General features: G+C 42.2%; 1 long non-coding RNA gene and 1 pseudogene across 1 annotated transcript in view; one reads left to right on the top strand and one right to left on the bottom strand.

Annotated features, from left to right (window-relative positions):
• Positions 1-18435, top strand: part of LOC149259247 (uncharacterized) — a 294553-nt gene that overhangs the window by 182625 nt on the left and 93493 nt on the right. The gene's annotated exons all lie outside the window — the stretch shown is intronic.
• LOC149259248 (copper-transporting ATPase PAA1, chloroplastic-like) lies at positions 11071-14559 on the bottom strand (annotated as a pseudogene).

Below are 18435 nucleotides of genomic sequence, written 5' to 3'. Positions count from 1 at the left end.
TCTTCCTGGCAAATAGATACCCACATCTCGTCCCAAGGTGGAAGTGTCCCTTTGCCCAATATACTCTGGACAAATACTTCCTAGTCTTCTAAGACATCATTCAGGGTTGTCCTCACCATCAGCTCCTAATCCGGTGTCGTTCCTAGAGCAATCAACTGCTCTCGGATCTCATTCAGTCCTCCAAGAAAGGTCTCAATCGATTGTCCCTTCTTCATCTGATACGACCTCATCTGATTCTCGAGCAACATTCTTCTCTACATATAAGTATGCTGATACAGCTTCTTGAGAGCCTCCCACATCTCAAATGCCATTTCCTTCTTGGCTATATGTGGTACCACATGATCCTTGACCTCGTCAAGGATAATGCACTTGGCTCTTGCCATCGCCTCCTCGTACCTGTCATTATCATTGGGGTCGACTGGGATAGCTATTACCTTCAAGGCGAAGTTCTTGACACGATTCCTGTCAAGCACTGATAAGATTATGGCCTTCCAGACTGCGAAGTTCGATGCTCTGTCCAATCTATCCTGGTCTCTTACACCGTGTAGTGGAATGATGCTCCTCTACTTCCCTCCCAGAATTTCTTTGTTCGACTCCTCTGAGTCTCTACTTCCCGTCTAGAAGTTCTCTTCTAGACTCCCTCTGAGTCCTGATTTCCCTCCTGCAAATCCTTCTGCCGCTTGTCGAGATTCCCCTTACTCTGATTGTCTTGTGCAACTGCACTACTAATCCAGGTTCCTCGGCTAGAAACCCTCAGTAACAACTCCTCTGGCCTTGCTCTGTTAGGTACTATTCTGACTATAGTACCTCACCAACTCCAGTCTGCAATATTCCTGCAGCCTTCTAGACCCCAGCAACTGCCTCTCTGTGAACTGCGTTAGCCCCTCTCTGCCTCACGCTAGCTCTGCATCACCCCAGATGGATCTGTGTCAGACCTGGGATGCCCTGCGTCAGCCCTCTGGCCCTTTGCATCAGAAACGCTGGCCTTTCTGTGGTTCTACGCAGCTCTCAGTTTCCTCTGCGTGGCCCTGGCTGGCTTGTCGTCACACTCCCTGGCTTCTGCATTGCTAGAAACAACTTTTGTCACCTCGGGACAACTGTTTTCTGTTGTTATTGCTCTGCTCGGTTGATGTCTTTTAGTCCTCCTATGATCTGCAATCACGCTCTGATACCATCTTGAAGTTTCTAAGTTTACTTATTTAGAAACCCTCCATGCACTTTATCTGATTTATTCCTACCTACTTGTTATTTTCCTTAACAAGTTATTTACAATTTTAAATACGGAAAATAAACACTAGTGCATGCTCAACATATTACAGATCAACAAAAGAAACAAGAACAAACACACCATATGACACCATTATTTTTCGACTAATATCCCCGGAAAAACCCAATGCGGGAAAACCGGTACAATTATCTAAGGGTTTTCTTATTAAGCAATATCAGAGTACAATCTGGGTGCCGAAACTGGCCTACCCAACAGAGAATTTCCTTAGCAGTAATACCTCTCGGTTTCTGACAAATCTATTGGCTAAAACCTCGGATAATCCTTCTGGCAGCTACTCAGCACCAATCTGCCCTAGAAACCGCAGCGTCTGCCCAATCTGGACTGCGTCAGCCTCTCCTAGCCCAGTGCTAGCCCTACGTCAGCCTATCTTGGCCTGTGTCAGCCCCAGGAGGCCCCGCGTTAGCTCTCTGAGCCTCTGCGTCAGCTGCGCTGGCCCCTCTGGTGCTATGCACAGCACTTAGCTGCCTCTGCATGGCCTTGCGTGAGCACTGGCTACTCCTACGTCTCTGTCTGGCTGTTTTGCTGCTATCCCGACACTATCTTTGCTTCTCTGTCGGTTTGTGCTCAATGCCCCTTAGCTGCTATCCCGATCACTGATTCTATCTCTCTTAACACGCCCCGCTCTAGAGAATAGAATCACTGATCACTCTGGTGTATTCTCCAAGTGACCCTCAAGCCTCCTCTTATACTTTTCATGTTGATATATCAACGGCTGAGATTAAGTCCCAAATCAATGGCTAAGATTAGATCTGGCTTGATCCTTGTCTTTTGGACCATTCTAGCACAGATTCATATTAATACACATTAATATTTTATTTTCCCTAAGTTTAGACTTAGGGAATCCATTAAAAATATTAATTATTTTACTATCTCCTGATCTGTTTAGAATCTTCCCAAACCCTTTCTAGGTATTGGAGATCTCATGTGCCCCAACATCTCCACCAAATTTTGTGGCTAGAGCACATCTGATGCTACGCCAAATCAACACTTGGAACTTTCTCACCCATATTTTATTGATACACATTAATATTTTTATTTTTCTAAGTTTAGACTTAGGAACCAATTAAAAATATTAATTATTTTAATAACTCCTCATCCGAGTGGAATTTCTCCAAACGATTTATGGGTCTTGGAGATCTCATGTGCCTTAGCCTCTCCACCAATTTTCAAAGCTAGATCACATCCGATGCTACCCAAAATCGTCCCCAGAAAAACCCAATTAGAGAAAAACAGTGCAGCATATAGAGGGTTTGTATTATTAAGCACATTCGGGAATACAACTAGGGTGCCAGAAATGGCTCACCCAACAGAGAATATCCTTTGCAGTAGTACCTCTATCCAGAGACAGATATTCCGGCAAATCAACAACTAGATAATCAAACCCCACAACGACTCCGGTTGTTCCCTATGTTGGACAGCAAAAGCTGCTCCAAGCACTGCTCTAGAACTGCGTCACTCCTCCTAGAGCTACGTCACCCTCTCTTGGCTTAGAATCTGTTGATTTTCTCCCAGTCTGCCCCACAAAATCTCCCTAGCGCTGTCTCTGAGGGTCAGCATCATCCTCTGTGGCTTCTGCGTCTCACTGCGTCATCCCTCCACGTTCTCTACATCAACTTTACGACCTCTGAATCATCCCTTCTAGGGCCTGCGCTGTCTCTCCCGGCACTGCGCTGCCTCTCTGCTATGTATTTTTCAGCCTCAGATGAATATCCCTTGCTGAACTACCCCTCATTGCAACTCCAATCACTAACTCGATTTCCTCAGCAAACCTCGCCCGAGAAAATCGAATTCTTTGATCACTTGGTGTATCTCCAATTGACCCTCAAGCCTCCTCTTATACTTTTCCTGTTGACGAATCAACGACCGAGATTAAGTTCCTAATCAATGACTAAGATTAGAACTAGCTTGATCCTCGTCACGTAAAACTTTCTCACCCATATTTTATTAATGCACATTGATATTTTTATTTTATTAAGTTTAGACTTAGGAACCCATTAAAAAAATTAATTATTTTAATAACTCCTCATTCGGGTGGAATTTCTCCAAACAATTTCAGGGTCTTGGAGAACTCATGTGCCTTACCCTCTCCACCAATTTTCAAGGCTAGAGCACATCTGATACTACCCAAAATCGTCCCTGAAAAACCGAATTCGGGCAAACTGGTGCAACATATAGAGGGTTTGTATTATTAAGCAGATTCATGAATACAACTAGGGTGCTAGAAATTGCTCACCCAACAGAGAATATCCTTGGCAGTAGTACCTCTATCCAAAGATAGATATTTTGGCAAATCAGCGACCGGATGATCAAACCCCACAACGACTCCGATTGTTCCCTATGTTGGACAGCGAAAGTTGCTCCAAGCACTACTCTAGAACTACGTTACTCCTCCAAGAGTTGCGTGACCCTCTCCTGGCTCTGAATCTGTTGATCGGCTCCTAGTCTTCCCCACATAATTCCCCCAATGCTATCTTTGAGGCCCAGTGTCAGCCTTTGCGGCATCTATGTCTCACTGCATTAGCCCTCTACGTCAGCTTTATGGCCTCTACGTCAGCCCTTGTAGGGCCTACGCTGTCTCTCCTGGCACTGCGTTACCTCTTTGTTATGTATTCTTCAGCCTTAGGTGAAAATCCCTTATTGAATTACCCCTCACTACAACTCTGATCACTAACTCGATTTCCTCAGCAAACCTCGCCTGAGAAAATCGAATTCTTTGATCACTTGGTGAATCTCCAACTGACCCTCAAACTTCCTCTTATACTTTTCCTGTTGACGAATCAACGTTCGAGATTAAGACCCTAATCAATGGCTAAGATTAAAACTAGCTTGATCCTCGTCACTTAGAACTTTCTCACCCATATTTTATTAATACACATCAATATTTTTATTTTCCTAAGTTTAGACTTAGGAACTCATTAAAAATATTAATTATTTTAATAACTCCTCATCTAGGTGGAATTTCTCCAAACAATTTACGGGTCTTGGAGATCCCATGTGCCTTAGCCTCTCCACCAATTTTCAAGGCTAGTTCATATCTGATGCTACCTAAAATAAACACTCCCTCTTAGTGAGGAATGTGCTCTAGCAATTCTTCATCATAGAAGCATCACACTGATCCTCTGCATCGGTCCTCTGTGTTGATGCTTGGCCTGTTGCCCCACATCAACTGCACTATCGCTTCTTGTACTATTTCCCATGGCACTGCCACTACCACTGCTACATCTATACTGCAAATCCCTCTTAACATGCTACCCATAGCACTATCACTGCTAGCTACTGCACTGCAACTCAATTACCGAGAAGGAAGTAACTGACTTCACCCAAACACTGACATCCTGGTCAGTCTGGAAGCCTCATGATGTTGAAGCTACCTCTGCTGCTATCCTGTGCTCCCTCTGTTGCCACTCCACTGCTGCAACCTCTTCTGTGCCTCTCGCAGTGCTGCAACCTCCATTGCGCTTCTACAAACTTTTGCACTCTAGCACTGCCATGCCGCTCCAACACACCTTGCTCTACCCAACCCCTGTCATCATGCTACTATCTTTAAGGGCTCCCATAGCCATATGTGATCCAAGAGTTTAGGCACCTCAAGGATCCTGCCCCTCTTCTCTAGTCCTCTCAACTACAGCTCCAAGTCTCCCAACCTCTTCTCTAGAGGTGTATGAGCACTCATGGCACAATCGTCATCAGTCTTGACATCCTTCTTCGCCTTTGTTGGAGCAGTCTTTGAGTCGGAAGCTTCTCCCTTGCCTTTCTTCCTCTTTTGTAGCCCCTGTTGTCCCACTGATGTGAGAGTTGCATCCTCCTCCTCCTTGATTCGAACTCCCTTACTACTACTCCCTGCCTTGGTCAATCTCTTGAGATCTTCTTGTCGAAGAGTTGCCCACATCTCCTCCCAACTGGGGAGAATTGCTCTGCCCAAAATGCTTTGGACAAACATCTCCCACTCCTTGGAGACTGCATTTAGGGCAGTCTTGACCATGAACTCTGAATCCGGTGTAGACCCCATGGAAGTAAGCTGGTCGTGAATCCCTTGCAACTTGAGAAGGAAGGGATCTGTGTCCTCTCCTTTCTGCATCTGATACTGTCTCAGCTGATTTTCTAATAGCATCTTCCATTGCACGGAAGAACCCTGATACAAGGTGGTCAAGGTCTCCCACATCTCCCTTGTTGTGTTCTTCTCAGTAATGTGTGGTACTACATGATCTTTGACCTTGTGTAGGATCATGCACTTGGCCTTACCCTGGGCCTCCTCGTATTTCTTCAATGGATCATCGTCGACCAGTTCAACAACAACCTTCAAAGCATAGTCCTTGATGCGATGTTTGTCTAGGATTGCCAGGATCCTTGCCTTCTAGATGAAAAAATTGGATGCTCCGTCCAATATCTTGATCCCTCAATCCATTCATTTCCATCTCTGATCCTCTTCTCTAGACTCGCTCTTAGTCTTGAATCACTCCTCTCCAATCCTCCAGCCAACTGTTGAATCACTCCTCTCCAATACTCCTTTGCCGCTGCAACTTGGATGTAGATTTCTTGGCTAGAAATATATCGAGGTAGTGCTTCCCTCTACCTTGGTTCAGTCTCTTTAGATATTGTTCTGCACCGACAGAAACATCGTACCACCAGCTCCACAAATCAAAATCAGCGCAGCTCCCTTAGCCCCGGCAACTCGAAGAATCTGAGCCCTTCAGGGTCTGCGCAATCTTTGCGTGGGTTGAATCTTCTCCTCTCAGCCAACTGCATCAATCCTTCCTGGCTCAGAAGGATGACGTGGCTTGGCGTGAGCCTGATCTTCCCTCCTCTGCCTCTGCGTTGGCCCTGATGGTTGACGTAGCTACTGCGCGAGCTCCTCCCAGCTATTGCATCTTCCTCTCCCGGCTCAGAATGTTGACGCAGGCATTGCGTGAGCCTCTACGTCACACTCTCTACACTGTGTCACTCCTCTTCTCTCTTCAGCTCTCGAACAACGTTGTCTCTCGGGACAAATGCTTCTCTGCTACAAATTCTTAGATTTCTTAGCTGGTGTCTTTAGTTGCCTATGATCTGCAATCGCTTTGATACCATGTGAAAATTTCTGAATTTAACACATCAGAAACACCTACTGCAATCATTGGTTTACAATCTCCTACTTGTTCTTTACATTAACAAGTTATTTAATTGCATAAACATCGAAGTAAACACTATTGCAACCTTCACAAATATACAATTCATGTACTGAAATAAATAGAGACAATAACACAAGAGACATTTTTATTTTTAGACAATCGTTCCCGGAAAAACCCAATTTGGGAAAACTGGTGCAACATATAGAGGGTTTGTATTATTAAGCAGATTCGTGAATACAACTAGGAAGCCAGAAATGGCTCACCCAACAGAGAATATCCTTGGCAGTAGTACCTCTATTCGATGAGAGATATTTTGGCAAATCAGCAATTGGATGATCAAACCCCACAGCGACTCCAACTGTTCCCTATGTTGGACAGCGAAAGCTGCTCCAAGCACTACTCTGGAACTGCGTCACTCCTCCAGGAGCTGTGTCACCCTCTCCTGGCTCAAAATCTACTGATTTGCTCCTAATCTGCCCCACAGAATCTCCCCAACGCTGTCTCTGAGGCCCAGCGGCAACCTCTGCAGCTCTTGCGTCTCACTTCATCAGCCCTCTGCACCCTCTGCGTCAGCCCTTCTAGGGCCTATGTTGTCTCTCTCGGCACCACGCTACCTCTCTTCTATGCATTCTTCAGCCTCGGATGAAAATCCCTTGTTGAACTGTCCCTCACTGCAACTCTGATCACTAACTCGACTTCCTCAACAAACCTCGCCCCAGAAAATCGAATTTTTTGATCACTTGGTGTATCTCCAACTGACCCTCAAGCCTCCTCGTATACTTTTCCTGTTGATGAATCAACGACAGAGATTAAGTCCCCAATCAATGGCTAAGATTAGAACTAGCTTGATCCTCGTCACTTAGAACTTTTTATTTCTCCAAACAATTTCTGGGTCTTGGAGATCTCATGTGCCTTTGCCTCTCCACCAATTTTCAAGGCTAGATCACATCCGATGCTACCCAAATCAACATTAAGGGCATTAAGCAAATATCTTTCCTCTCTCCTATCCCCATATTTGTCGTTGAAAGTGGTGATAATAAACTGCAAAGAATCAAATGTATTAGCAAGGAAACTATGAAACCAATCCATAGCATCATCTTCTAGAGAAAGAGCAAAGAGCATCATCTTTATATCTTCATGATTATGGTTAGTAGTTATACACCACTTACCTACACAAGATTCAAACTTCTCGAGGTGATCATCGGCATTAATTGCATTATTGCCTTGGAAAGAAGGCAACTTATCGATAACTTTCTTCGGAATATCATGAAGATATCCCTAAATGTTAGCGAAATTACAAGGGACAAACAAGTTTTTCATGATGACTTGTTCGACAGGATCATGAAAAGGGTTTCCACATGCAAGATCGAAATCCCAAGGCAATATTGTGCAGTCTAGTGTGAGTTGCAGGATCGAGTGCGGGTTGTAGCATCAAGTTGCGGGAAGGAGTGCGACTAGAAGGGAGTAGACAGAGTTGATTTGCAGGAAGGAGAAGGATATTTCCAACATATAGTTCTCTAGTTTATTTGAGTTTCACAGAAATGGCCACAATAGGTCTCAGATATCAGGACAGGTTGGACGAAACCTCCAACTTTGGTGTCTAGAAGGTCAGGATGCAATTCCTATTAGATTAGCATGGTTTGAAGGAGTTCATGACAATAGTTGTCACTGAACCAACAGATCCTATCCAGTTACATGAATTCAGGAAGGATATGGATAAGGCCAAGAGGATGGTCCTTGATGGGGTTTGGGATCATACTGTCCCTCATATTGTAGATAAGAACACAACAAAAGACTTGTGGGATGCCATTATGATGCTACACTAGGATCCATCTGAGAATTGGAAAATGATTCTTAGGGAGAAGCCGAGGACAATGAAAATGCAGAAGGGTGAGAACGTTACATCCTATTTCACCATGATTCAGAGTGTTAGAGATGAACTTGTAGCTGTCAGAGAGAAACCATCAGGTAGTGAGATGGTGCGCACAACCTTCAACAAGTTTATCAAGGAGTGGTGTACATTTGTCCAATTGATTTCTAGGAAAGACACACTTCCTAGTTGGGAGCGCCTATGGAGTGACTTCACTCAAGAGGAGCGAAGGCTCAGCCTCGTAGATGGTACTACCAAGAGTAGTGGCAAGGGACCGAAGGTGGAGAAGGAATAAGAGAATGTAGCGCTTGCAGAAAAAGGGAAAGCGAAGAAGGTTCCCAGTCAGGGACATGACTTAAAGGGAGAGAAGAAGATGAAGGACTTGTCGAAGGTCAAGTGCTTTGGATGTGGTGAATTTGGTCACTATGTCACCCAGTGTTCGAAGAGAAAGAAGGACAAGTAGGGAAAGCAAACAATAGCTTCGATAGAGATCGATCACTTGTCCGCTAGGTTGGAGGATGAGTTCGCTATGTTTGCAACATTATCCTTAGATGGAGGAGGAGTATGATACTCTAGTATGCGAGATTCATGCAGGGTCCATTGGAAGAGCAACAGGAGGTCTAAATCTAGCCATGGAAGGCTTGATCAATAGATCAGATCTAGTTGTTGTGTATTCTTCACATGGATCAATACCTTTGCTATGGGGGCCCATGTATTTCCAGTAGCAGGAGTTACAGTCATCATACAGGAGGTACACGAGTTCGGTGTCAACAGGGCGCAGTGAGATACTCGAGACACAATTGTAGTGCCAGAACCAGGTGCAGTCAGATACTTGAGAGACGACGCAAAGCCAACTAGGCACAGTTAGACACTCAAGGGGCAACTGCGGAGCTAGATGTAATGACACATGTAGTGTGAATTGGCCAGTTACAGAGAGCAAGGTACAATTCCATCCAACAAGATTTCCTAGTTATTTATAGTGGGAGATTGAGACTCAAACGAAGTCTAGCTTCAGAGGGAGAAACCCTATGGAAGCTTGATCTTCAGGTTCTGAAAGATCAGTACACATAGGTGCAGTGGTTGTAGTAGCGCAAAGGCAGTGCAGAGGCATCAATATTGTGAGATCAGAGTTTGCATAATAGCTTGATGGACAGTGAATATTTTCTTCATAGTGATTTCCAGTGACAACGAGTTGGCTCAGTTTGAAGATGTGAAAGGAGGTATCACAGATATTAGACATCAGCAGCGTGGATGAATTTCGACACAACATGTTCCCACAGACTAGCGGGTGGATGATATATTCACGAAGGCTCTAGAGAGGGCCAAGTTCATCTAATTCAGAGAACAGATGGGTATAGTGGAGAACACCTTCCTCTCTAAGAGGGAGTGTTAATTGATGGTAGCAGCAGACAAATGTTTCTAGTATATATCTAAGAGTCTAAGGAACACGAGATCTCCAAAACCCAGAAAAGGTTTCACGAGATAAGACTCAGAAACACCTTAATTAAATTAATTAGCCAATAATTTAATTATTTCCTAAGTCTAACTTAGGGAAGTTGGTTAATTAAAGTTAATTAATTAAGGTAATTTGATTTTGCTCTAGAGACTTCTATTGATGGAGTCAAAGTGATCTAAGCCATTGATCAGGATTAGATCTTGGTTGTTGGTTTTCCAATAGAAGATTATAAGAGCAAGTTGAGGGCTTGGAGAAGAGGCATTAGAGAAGATTGAGCATCATTTGAGCAGTTCGACAACCTAGTTTGCAACATTCAGCAAGGGCCCAGTTGAAGCTAGGGAAAGCATAAGAGAGAGGGAGTAACAAAGATTTGGGAGAAGAGATTATGGAGGAAGATTTCCTCAGTATTTCGAGTGTTCTGGATACAAGAAAGAGGGAAGCCAAATTATTTAGTAGAGGAGGTCGTATAGAGTAGTGCGAATAGCCCGAAACCCCAATGCAATTTGTCGAAAGAGAATTGTTTCAGTTGCCAGCTACCAAATCACTGTCCCGGAGGCAGAGCGAGTTAGTTCTAGAGGCAAAGGTAGGCTAGACATCTCACCTAGAGGTAGATTCAGGGTTGTACAAATTCATCTTGAGCAATAGTGTGCATTTCCCAGAGGTAGTGTGAATAGCCTGGGAGAGTGCGAGTTGTCGGGACACAACTAGATTCAGTTGCAAAGGGAGATCTTGGATCTCCAGTTTATTTTTCCAGTTGTGATCAGTATTTGCCAGAGGGCTGTGAGTAAAATGCATCTAGTTGATTGTACTCTCAAATTGTTTCATAATAATAAAACCCTCATCTATTGCACTGGTTTTCCCTTCGAGCTTTTTCCAGGGACATCTGTCGAAAAACAACTGTGTCAATTTTTGTGTGTGTGCATCTATTTCTCAGCTCTATATTTTATATTTCCACAACATTTTTATTGTGAAGAATGCATCAATGACTTTATCTTTATCTACCGTAAATAAATTACAGAAGACAAATAAACTACTAATAGTTAGAAGATAAATCTCCAGTTGTTGCATTCAAGGAGTTTTCACATATATCTCAGTGACAATAATAGAAGAATTCCGGCCTCCAAAAGAGATTGTACTCCTGAAGTAGTGATGCCTGAAGCACAATTTGGCCTTGGAATTATCTACTACTTGACACAACGATATTTCACTTGGCCTCTGATAGGAAAGGTGTCACGACCTCCTTAAAATTTAGCTCTCGGCCCTTAGTTAATTGCTCTTGGCCTCCTTGCTTGGAGATAATAATCAATCTCTAGATCAGGAAAATCATCCTTGAAGGATGAGAAACAATTCAATCCCAGTAGTTCTGCTCCTTTTGTCGAGAAACACGATCTTGGGATGGCACCATAACTTTGTCTCCTTGCACAATGGAACTCGACCTCTGCAAATAATCCCAAACTTTAGAATATCTCCTGCAAAACAAACCCAATTAGAAATCCAAATAACGCCATACAATGACCAACTAGGGTGCCAATAGTTATCCACCGAAATTGGCAAAATACTAGCTAGGGTCACATGAGATGTCCACCGAAACTAGCTTGAGGATCTCACCTAAAACCCTCTAGCTGAAGCTCGCTTGAGCTCAAGTCCAATCACAATGAGAAATCACCAAAATAGAATGAATCAGGAGTGGTCTCCGATCTCCTTTAAAAGGACTTCACCAGATTTTCTCCAAGCTTCTAGAACTCCCCTTTTTAATATTTAATTGATGAAATCACTTTTCTTCCTAGTGACTTTTTGCCCCTTTTTATTAAAATTAATAATAATAATATCAAAGTGAGTTGGGGTGAAACTCCCTATCCTCCTTAGAAATGTCATTTTTTTTCCTTCTTTCCTAGCCTAAAGGAAACAATTAGGAAAGCAGGAATGATGACCCTGTGCTAAAGTAATTGGGAACATTACAGTCCTGCCTGCCCAAAATTGCTTGCCCTCAAGCAATTTGAGTCCTGGATGCTGCAATATCTGCCCATTTTTGTCTAGCTTTGCTTCTTTTATGTATTTGAATATTATCCCAAGTAATTCTACTGTTGCCTTACATACGTACTTTACTTTGTAGCTTGCTTTCAGAAGAAGGGCTTTATAGAGATCATCTTCAGAGACTGTATAATCACAAGATGATTTACATAATGGGATATTAGAAGCATTGCCCTTAGAAGTTGCAGTGTAACAGAACTTTTAATGTAATGCGATGTACTGACTGAAACTCGTTTTTCTTTTACAACTGTTGTTGCACCATATCCAAGTACTTGCTCAAATGTTCCATCCTTTACCATTACATTCTGACAATTAATAGATCTAGCTGCTTGTACTACAATTGTCGTGATTGGGTGAAGAGTATTTGAATTAACCACAGCTGCTAATGTCAATATCTCAGATTCTGACCAGTGAAGAAGATTAGGATTCCTTAAATTTGAATTAGGAGTTGGAGAGGCATCATCCCTTTCCCGACTTCCAATAGTCAAGGTCCCTTTTTTGCCGAAGAAAACTGTATCAACCATTGAGAATTTTTCTAGAATACCTCCTCCATGAATAAGGGGGCCTCAAATTGCACCTAAGGAAGTTCCTACTAGAACAGTAGTAGGTGTAACAGGGCCCAATGCACAAGGGCAAGGAATAACCAATACATTGCATGATAATTGTAGTGCCAATAGAATCGCACCACCTTGTGGTATAATGGATGGAAAGAGATTTGACCCATACAGGCTCCAGAATGTAAAAGTAGAAGTTGAAAGTGCCATTACCCCATAACCAAAGCGGACTGTGATCTTATAAGCCAAGCGTTGTACCGGTGCTTGCCTATTTTGAGCATCTTCTACCATTCTAACAATACCTCCTATCACAGTCTCTTGACCTGGCCTCCGTACTTCAACCATCAAAGTACCATTCAAGTTCACAGTTTGAGTACTGACTTCATTCCCTAGTAGTTTGAGAACTTGCAGAGGTTCTCCTGCAAGACTTGATTCATCCACAGGATTTTTCCTTCGATTTACAATTCCCTCTACTGAAAGGCTGCTACATGGAATTTCAAGTGTTAGAGTTTCTCCCTTGATAGGATGATCCCAGCAAAAGGTGAGCTTTAGATGGAAGAAAATTTAAAAGTGCTGTCATGTCATGGGTTGCTTTCAATTTCGTTTTCTCCTCTAGATTTTTCCCCAAAAGCACAAAAGCCAATAGCATAACTGGTTCCTCAAAAAAATTTGTCCAACCCAATGATGGCATCAAAGCTTCTATAGTGCTTTCAGTAAATGAAGATACAGTTTCAAGACCAACTGAAGTGTTCATATTCCAGACATCAATGTGAAGTCAGCGGCCTTAACGAAACAGCGCCATCGGAGACAATGTCATATGAAATCCTGTAGAATGAAATATATGGATCCAAGATGGTGCCATGTTTCCAAGGAAATGTGAGGTGTGGCCAAAAACACAAACTGCACTGAGAACCTATGATATAGCAAATCTATGATCGCTTTTCTTCAAGACAGCCGTGTGTTCCTCTCTTTTCCTTTGTGATGATATGTTTCCCTTCTGACTTATCTCTGTGAGACAATTGCAAGCTGCAATACATAGTCCATGCCACAACTTAATGTTATCTGGAAAGGGAAAGACAGGAGGATCATTTTTTCATGTGAAGCACTTATCACATGCTGTATCAATTGTTGATTAGAAATGACTGACGTGATTCTATTTTTAATGATACTTGCATCCAAACAAGTACAAAGTAATTACACCGGTTTGTAATGGCAATTTCTATCTTGCTCTATTTCCAACGAAGTTTGAACCCTATCTGGACACCTATCCAATACGCCTTTGAATTCAGTAATATGCTTCTTATACCAGCCAACAAGAAAATTTAATGGTGCAAGCATGTAATCATGCACAACACTCAGTCCAGGGATTTTGCCACCGTCATTTAATAGTTTGAGACATAAATCAAATGCAATTTCTCTGTTTTCCCCAAGAATTTCAGCATATGATTCTAGAATTCCATGAATCTTCTTCCTTGCTAGCTTTTCATGACTATGGGAAAGGGGAAGGATAGCTTCCAAAAGGTCTAGCTTGTTTCCTGCTAAGACCGCATCTTCGTGTCTCTGAAGCATCTGAATATAGGCTACCCTCTTATTTGAAACAGATGGTGTGTCTATTTTTCACACTAGCAAATGAAGAGTCACAGCATGGATTAAGCTGTCTACTAGGCGGTTTAGAATATTACTGTCAGTGAAGGACTTGAAGAAATAAGGAACTAGAATGAGTGTATTACTCTTCACTGCCATCGTTGTATTTGATTTACTGACCTCATAAACAGGAACTTGATGATGCTATTCAGTAGTAAGAAATAATTCTGTATTATAAACCCCAAAGATTGCGGACTCTCTGCTAGCACTGTATTAGTATCCAGCATAAATAGTTTCTGAAGAAATTATAGAAGGAAGAACTTGTCACTGACCGTAACCTCAAGATTGCAACATGGCTTAAGTAGTTGAATATGCTTAACAACTTCTTTCAGGAAACTGGACTTGGTAACGCTTTCTTCTTTCAAGTAATCATCCAGAATTGCATTCAATAGTAGGCTAGCAGTGAAATTCTCTACAGCTTCTTGTAAAATAGATCTATCATGCTCTTTATTGCTGTGTTTTATATGGGATCTAATTGTGCCTTTACCAGAACAACATATACCAACAGTAGCTCTCAGCAAAGATGTTTTACCACTTCTACTTGGACCTGTTATCAATAAGTGATCTCCCTTAGTGACCATCAATGACAGGCCTTCAATAAGAATCATAATGTACTGTGTTGTTTGTGTTGTTAAATGTTCAATTCCCAAAAGGTTTTGGCAAACTTCAAAAGTATCTGCTCCATTGCATCAATCAATCTTCAAGAAAACTGTCTTTGGTTTGGACTCTGGAGTCTTCTACCAATAGACTATTGCTTTGGTACAAAATATCACTGAACTTGTCTAAGCCATCAATGACAGCTAAGAAAGTACTGATAACCTGAAACTGGTATATAATTAGTGAGAAACCCCCTAATACATGTTTGAAAACAGAGTAGGACTGATTGATCACTCAAATTCGATTTTGCCAGCGAAATACATGGGAGCCACCATAGCTGTAGGTAAAGGAGTTACATCTCCGGCCCTTAGTATCTCAACAGAAAATGAATACCTCCCATGTTGTCTTGTCTGTACCCCTCACCTCTGCCTGAAAAGGAGCACGGGGCCTCCTGGATCAAATAAAAGTGGCCAAAAATCAACTGTATATGTCCAAACCTTAAGAGCAGATGGGCTTTTGTTATCAATATGCCAGTTGCTGACCCACCCCCAGTTAGGTGGCAATTGAATTTCTGGGAAGACCTGGGAAGAGGAGCCATCCTGCATACTCCAGTGCCCTGGATCAAAAGGTGAAAGATGATCAAGGGAATTGTTGCCCCACCCAAGTAAAGAAACATACTTCATGCTTCCCATGATAAGCTGAGGTCTATCAACTCCCACAAAATCAGACATTGAAGTTGCTTTGTTCTTTCTGCATTCTTTCCTACATGTCTTTGAGATACGCTCTATTACTCTAGAAGTAGCACTGGTTGCCTTGTATGTCACAATCAAGATGCTCTTAGATGCAGGTACCTTGACAACAATCATTTCTCTAGATGGTAAGTTATTAATTTCTGGCTGCCATTTTAAAGCAACTAGCTTGTTTTGCGGAATAATAAAGGTCTCTTTATTCATATAACTGGAAGTGAAAACATTCTCATCAGGATAAAAACCATGCCTTGTTGCCTTAGGAAAATTCTGAAGATCATGTATTTGCCCATTGTAGCTCTCTTCATAATCACTATCCATTCTGTCCTTGCTCCCTTCAGATGTGTTTTTCAAAGCTTCAACTGCATCTAGATCCCCTAATAGTACGGAATCAGCTGCTTTCAAGTATTTTTCCATCTCTTCAATTGAATGTATTAAATCTTCAGTTCTGCTGGTCCCTTCAACTTCCTTTTAATCTTCTGCTTCAGGGTCTTGAGTGTTAGGTCTGCAATTTCTCTTTTCTTTCTTTGATAATAGCCATGCATCCATGAGTTCGGCCACCTTCAAAGTAGCTCTAGTATGTTGCTCCATCAATTCACACATTGTCTTTTGCTGCCTTGACATTTCTTTAGTAGCAGCTATTAGATTCTTCGTGTCTCCTATAGTGCCTTTGACTTCTGACTCTAGTTCACATATCTTCAGGCCCACAGCTGGCCAACACCATGCTCTAATACCACTGTAATGTACTGAAGCAGAAAGATTGCAAATACAACTCGTCAAATATCAAAATTCTCTTTGATTAATTTCTTCAAACACAGTACAAAGATGTGTTGTCAAACACTTTGAAGAAAAAAACTGAAAACAGACATATGAGTGGCAAATCATAATTTTATTGATTTTGGTGAGAGAGATTACAATAAAAGATCAGTAAGAACCTGGAACCCAAGCCCATGCAGGGATGGATCAATTTGGCCTCTACAATACTTTTGAGATAACTCAGGTGTTAGAATGACACTTGATCAGAACTTCACAACAATCTCGATCCCTCTGAGATCTGAAGGGAAACTTTGCCTCCTAGTCCCCAATTCAGCCATTCGGAATATGGTAAAATGACCTCCTGAGATAACAGTCTTGGCCCTCCAAATTTTGGGCAACAAGTAACCACCAGAGTGGTGTAGATCAACCTCCAAAATAAATCTTGGCCTCCTTGATTAATTTTCTGAGAAGATAATGACTGAGGTAGAACGCGTCCCTCTGAAGTTAGACTCTGGCAGATGAACAATAGTTACTCAGTCCCCAATAAACTAGTATACTCAGCCTCCTGGATTAGATGGTTCTTGGCTTCAACACACAGTTCAACTCAACCTCTAAAGGGTTTTGAATTCGTCCTCGATACTACCTGGGATTCTCGGCCCGCCACAATGGATAAATATCGGTCACAATAATAGAAGAATTTCAACCTCTAGAAGAGAGATTGTACTCCTAAAATAGTGATGCCTGAAGCACAATTCAGCCTTAGAATTCTCTACTACTTGACACAGCGATATTGCACTTGGCCTCTGATAGGAAAGGGGCCACAACCTCCTTAAAATTTAGCTCTCTGCCTGTGAAAGGACGGGGCTCTCGGCCTCCTTGCTTGGAGTGAACAATCGATCTCCAGTTCAGGCAAATCATGCTCCAAGGATGAGGAACGATTCACCCCCAATAATTCTGCTCCTTTTGCTGAGAAACTTGATCTTGGGATGGCACCATAACTCTATCTCCTTGCACAATGGAACTCGACCTACTAGAGAAAGGGTATTTCGGCTTTTAAATCAATTACTCGGACCTCTACAAATAATCCCAAACCTCAGAAAATCTCCTGCAAAACAAACCCAATTAGAAATCCAAATAACCTCATGTAATGACCAACTAGGGTGGCAATGGTTATCCATCGAAATGGGCAAAATACTAGCTAGTGTGGCAAGAGATGTCCACCGAAACTAGCTTGAGGATCTCGCCTGAAATCCTCTAGCTGAAGCTTGCTTGAGCTCAACTCCAATCGCAAAGAGAAATCACTAAAATAGAATGAATCAAGAATGGCCTCCGATCTCCTTTTTAAAGGAATTCACTAGATCTTCTCCAAGCTTCTAGAACTCTTTGTTTTAATATTTAATTATCGAAGTCACTTTTCTTCGTAGTGACTTTTTGCCCCTTTTTATTAAAAATAATAATAATAATATCAAAGTGAGTTGGGGTAGAACTCCTTAGCCTCCTTAGCAATGTCATTTTGTTCCTTCTTTGCTAGCCTAAAGGAGACAATTAGGCAAACAGGAATTATGACTTTATGTTCAAGTAACCGAGGAAATTACATATAGCCTCATTATTATTTTTAGTTAATATTTCGTCCAGCTCCTATCCCTTGATAATCTTTTAAGGACAAATTTCTATATCATACTCCTGAATTTTTGATACCCATATTCCCCTTGATCCAAAGCAGTTAGCTTTTGATAATACGTCTTTCACAACAAGATAAGGGACAAAGGCATATATCTTGTTGTACCCCACATAGGTCCAAAAATACTTAATCGGCTTGACAAGAATGTATGCTTTCTTTTTAGTGAGAGTATTGTAATGTTCATGTTGCCACACAATCTAGCAGTGGTCCTAGGAGGGGTACCTCAGGGACAACTACTAGACCAAATGACAACAACAAGACAAAGACCCACTGTCACCTCAGTCAGTGCCCCCTGCTCTTTACGGACTTTCACCAATGGGAAGAGTCCCAGTATGAGGGAAATCACCTAAAATGATAAGATCAATGACAAGGTATAAAGTGATTTCCAAGGCCCATTCAAGGAGAGGCTCAATTAGGGCTCCATGCTTCAAGAGAAGCTAAGGGTTCTCTAAGAAAGGCATCTGAGGAAGGCCTAGACCTTGGGCTAAGGATATTCACTAATAATAAGCATGCCTAGGATCAAGTATTCCAGTGTGAGGCAAAACCACTCTAGGGGCTTTGCAAGATGACTCTTCTTAAAACAGGGTTTTCGCTCCACTAGAGAGACCAAGAAAGAAATCTGAACAAAACTTAGGGTTTGAGATTGATAGTGGGAGGAATCCTTCCTATGCACTCACTAGGATAAGCAAGGAAAGGAAAAAGGT

The sequence above is a fragment of the Pinus tabuliformis genome, chromosome 6 (assembly GCF_031772625.1).
Source record: "Pinus tabuliformis cultivar Carrire ecotype Pingquan chromosome 6, CPIR1, whole genome shotgun sequence".
Lineage (NCBI taxonomy): Eukaryota > Viridiplantae > Streptophyta > Pinopsida > Pinales > Pinaceae > Pinus > Pinus tabuliformis.
The sequence above is the reverse complement of the archived record's forward strand: the minus strand, read 5'-3'. Positions and strand labels throughout refer to the sequence as shown.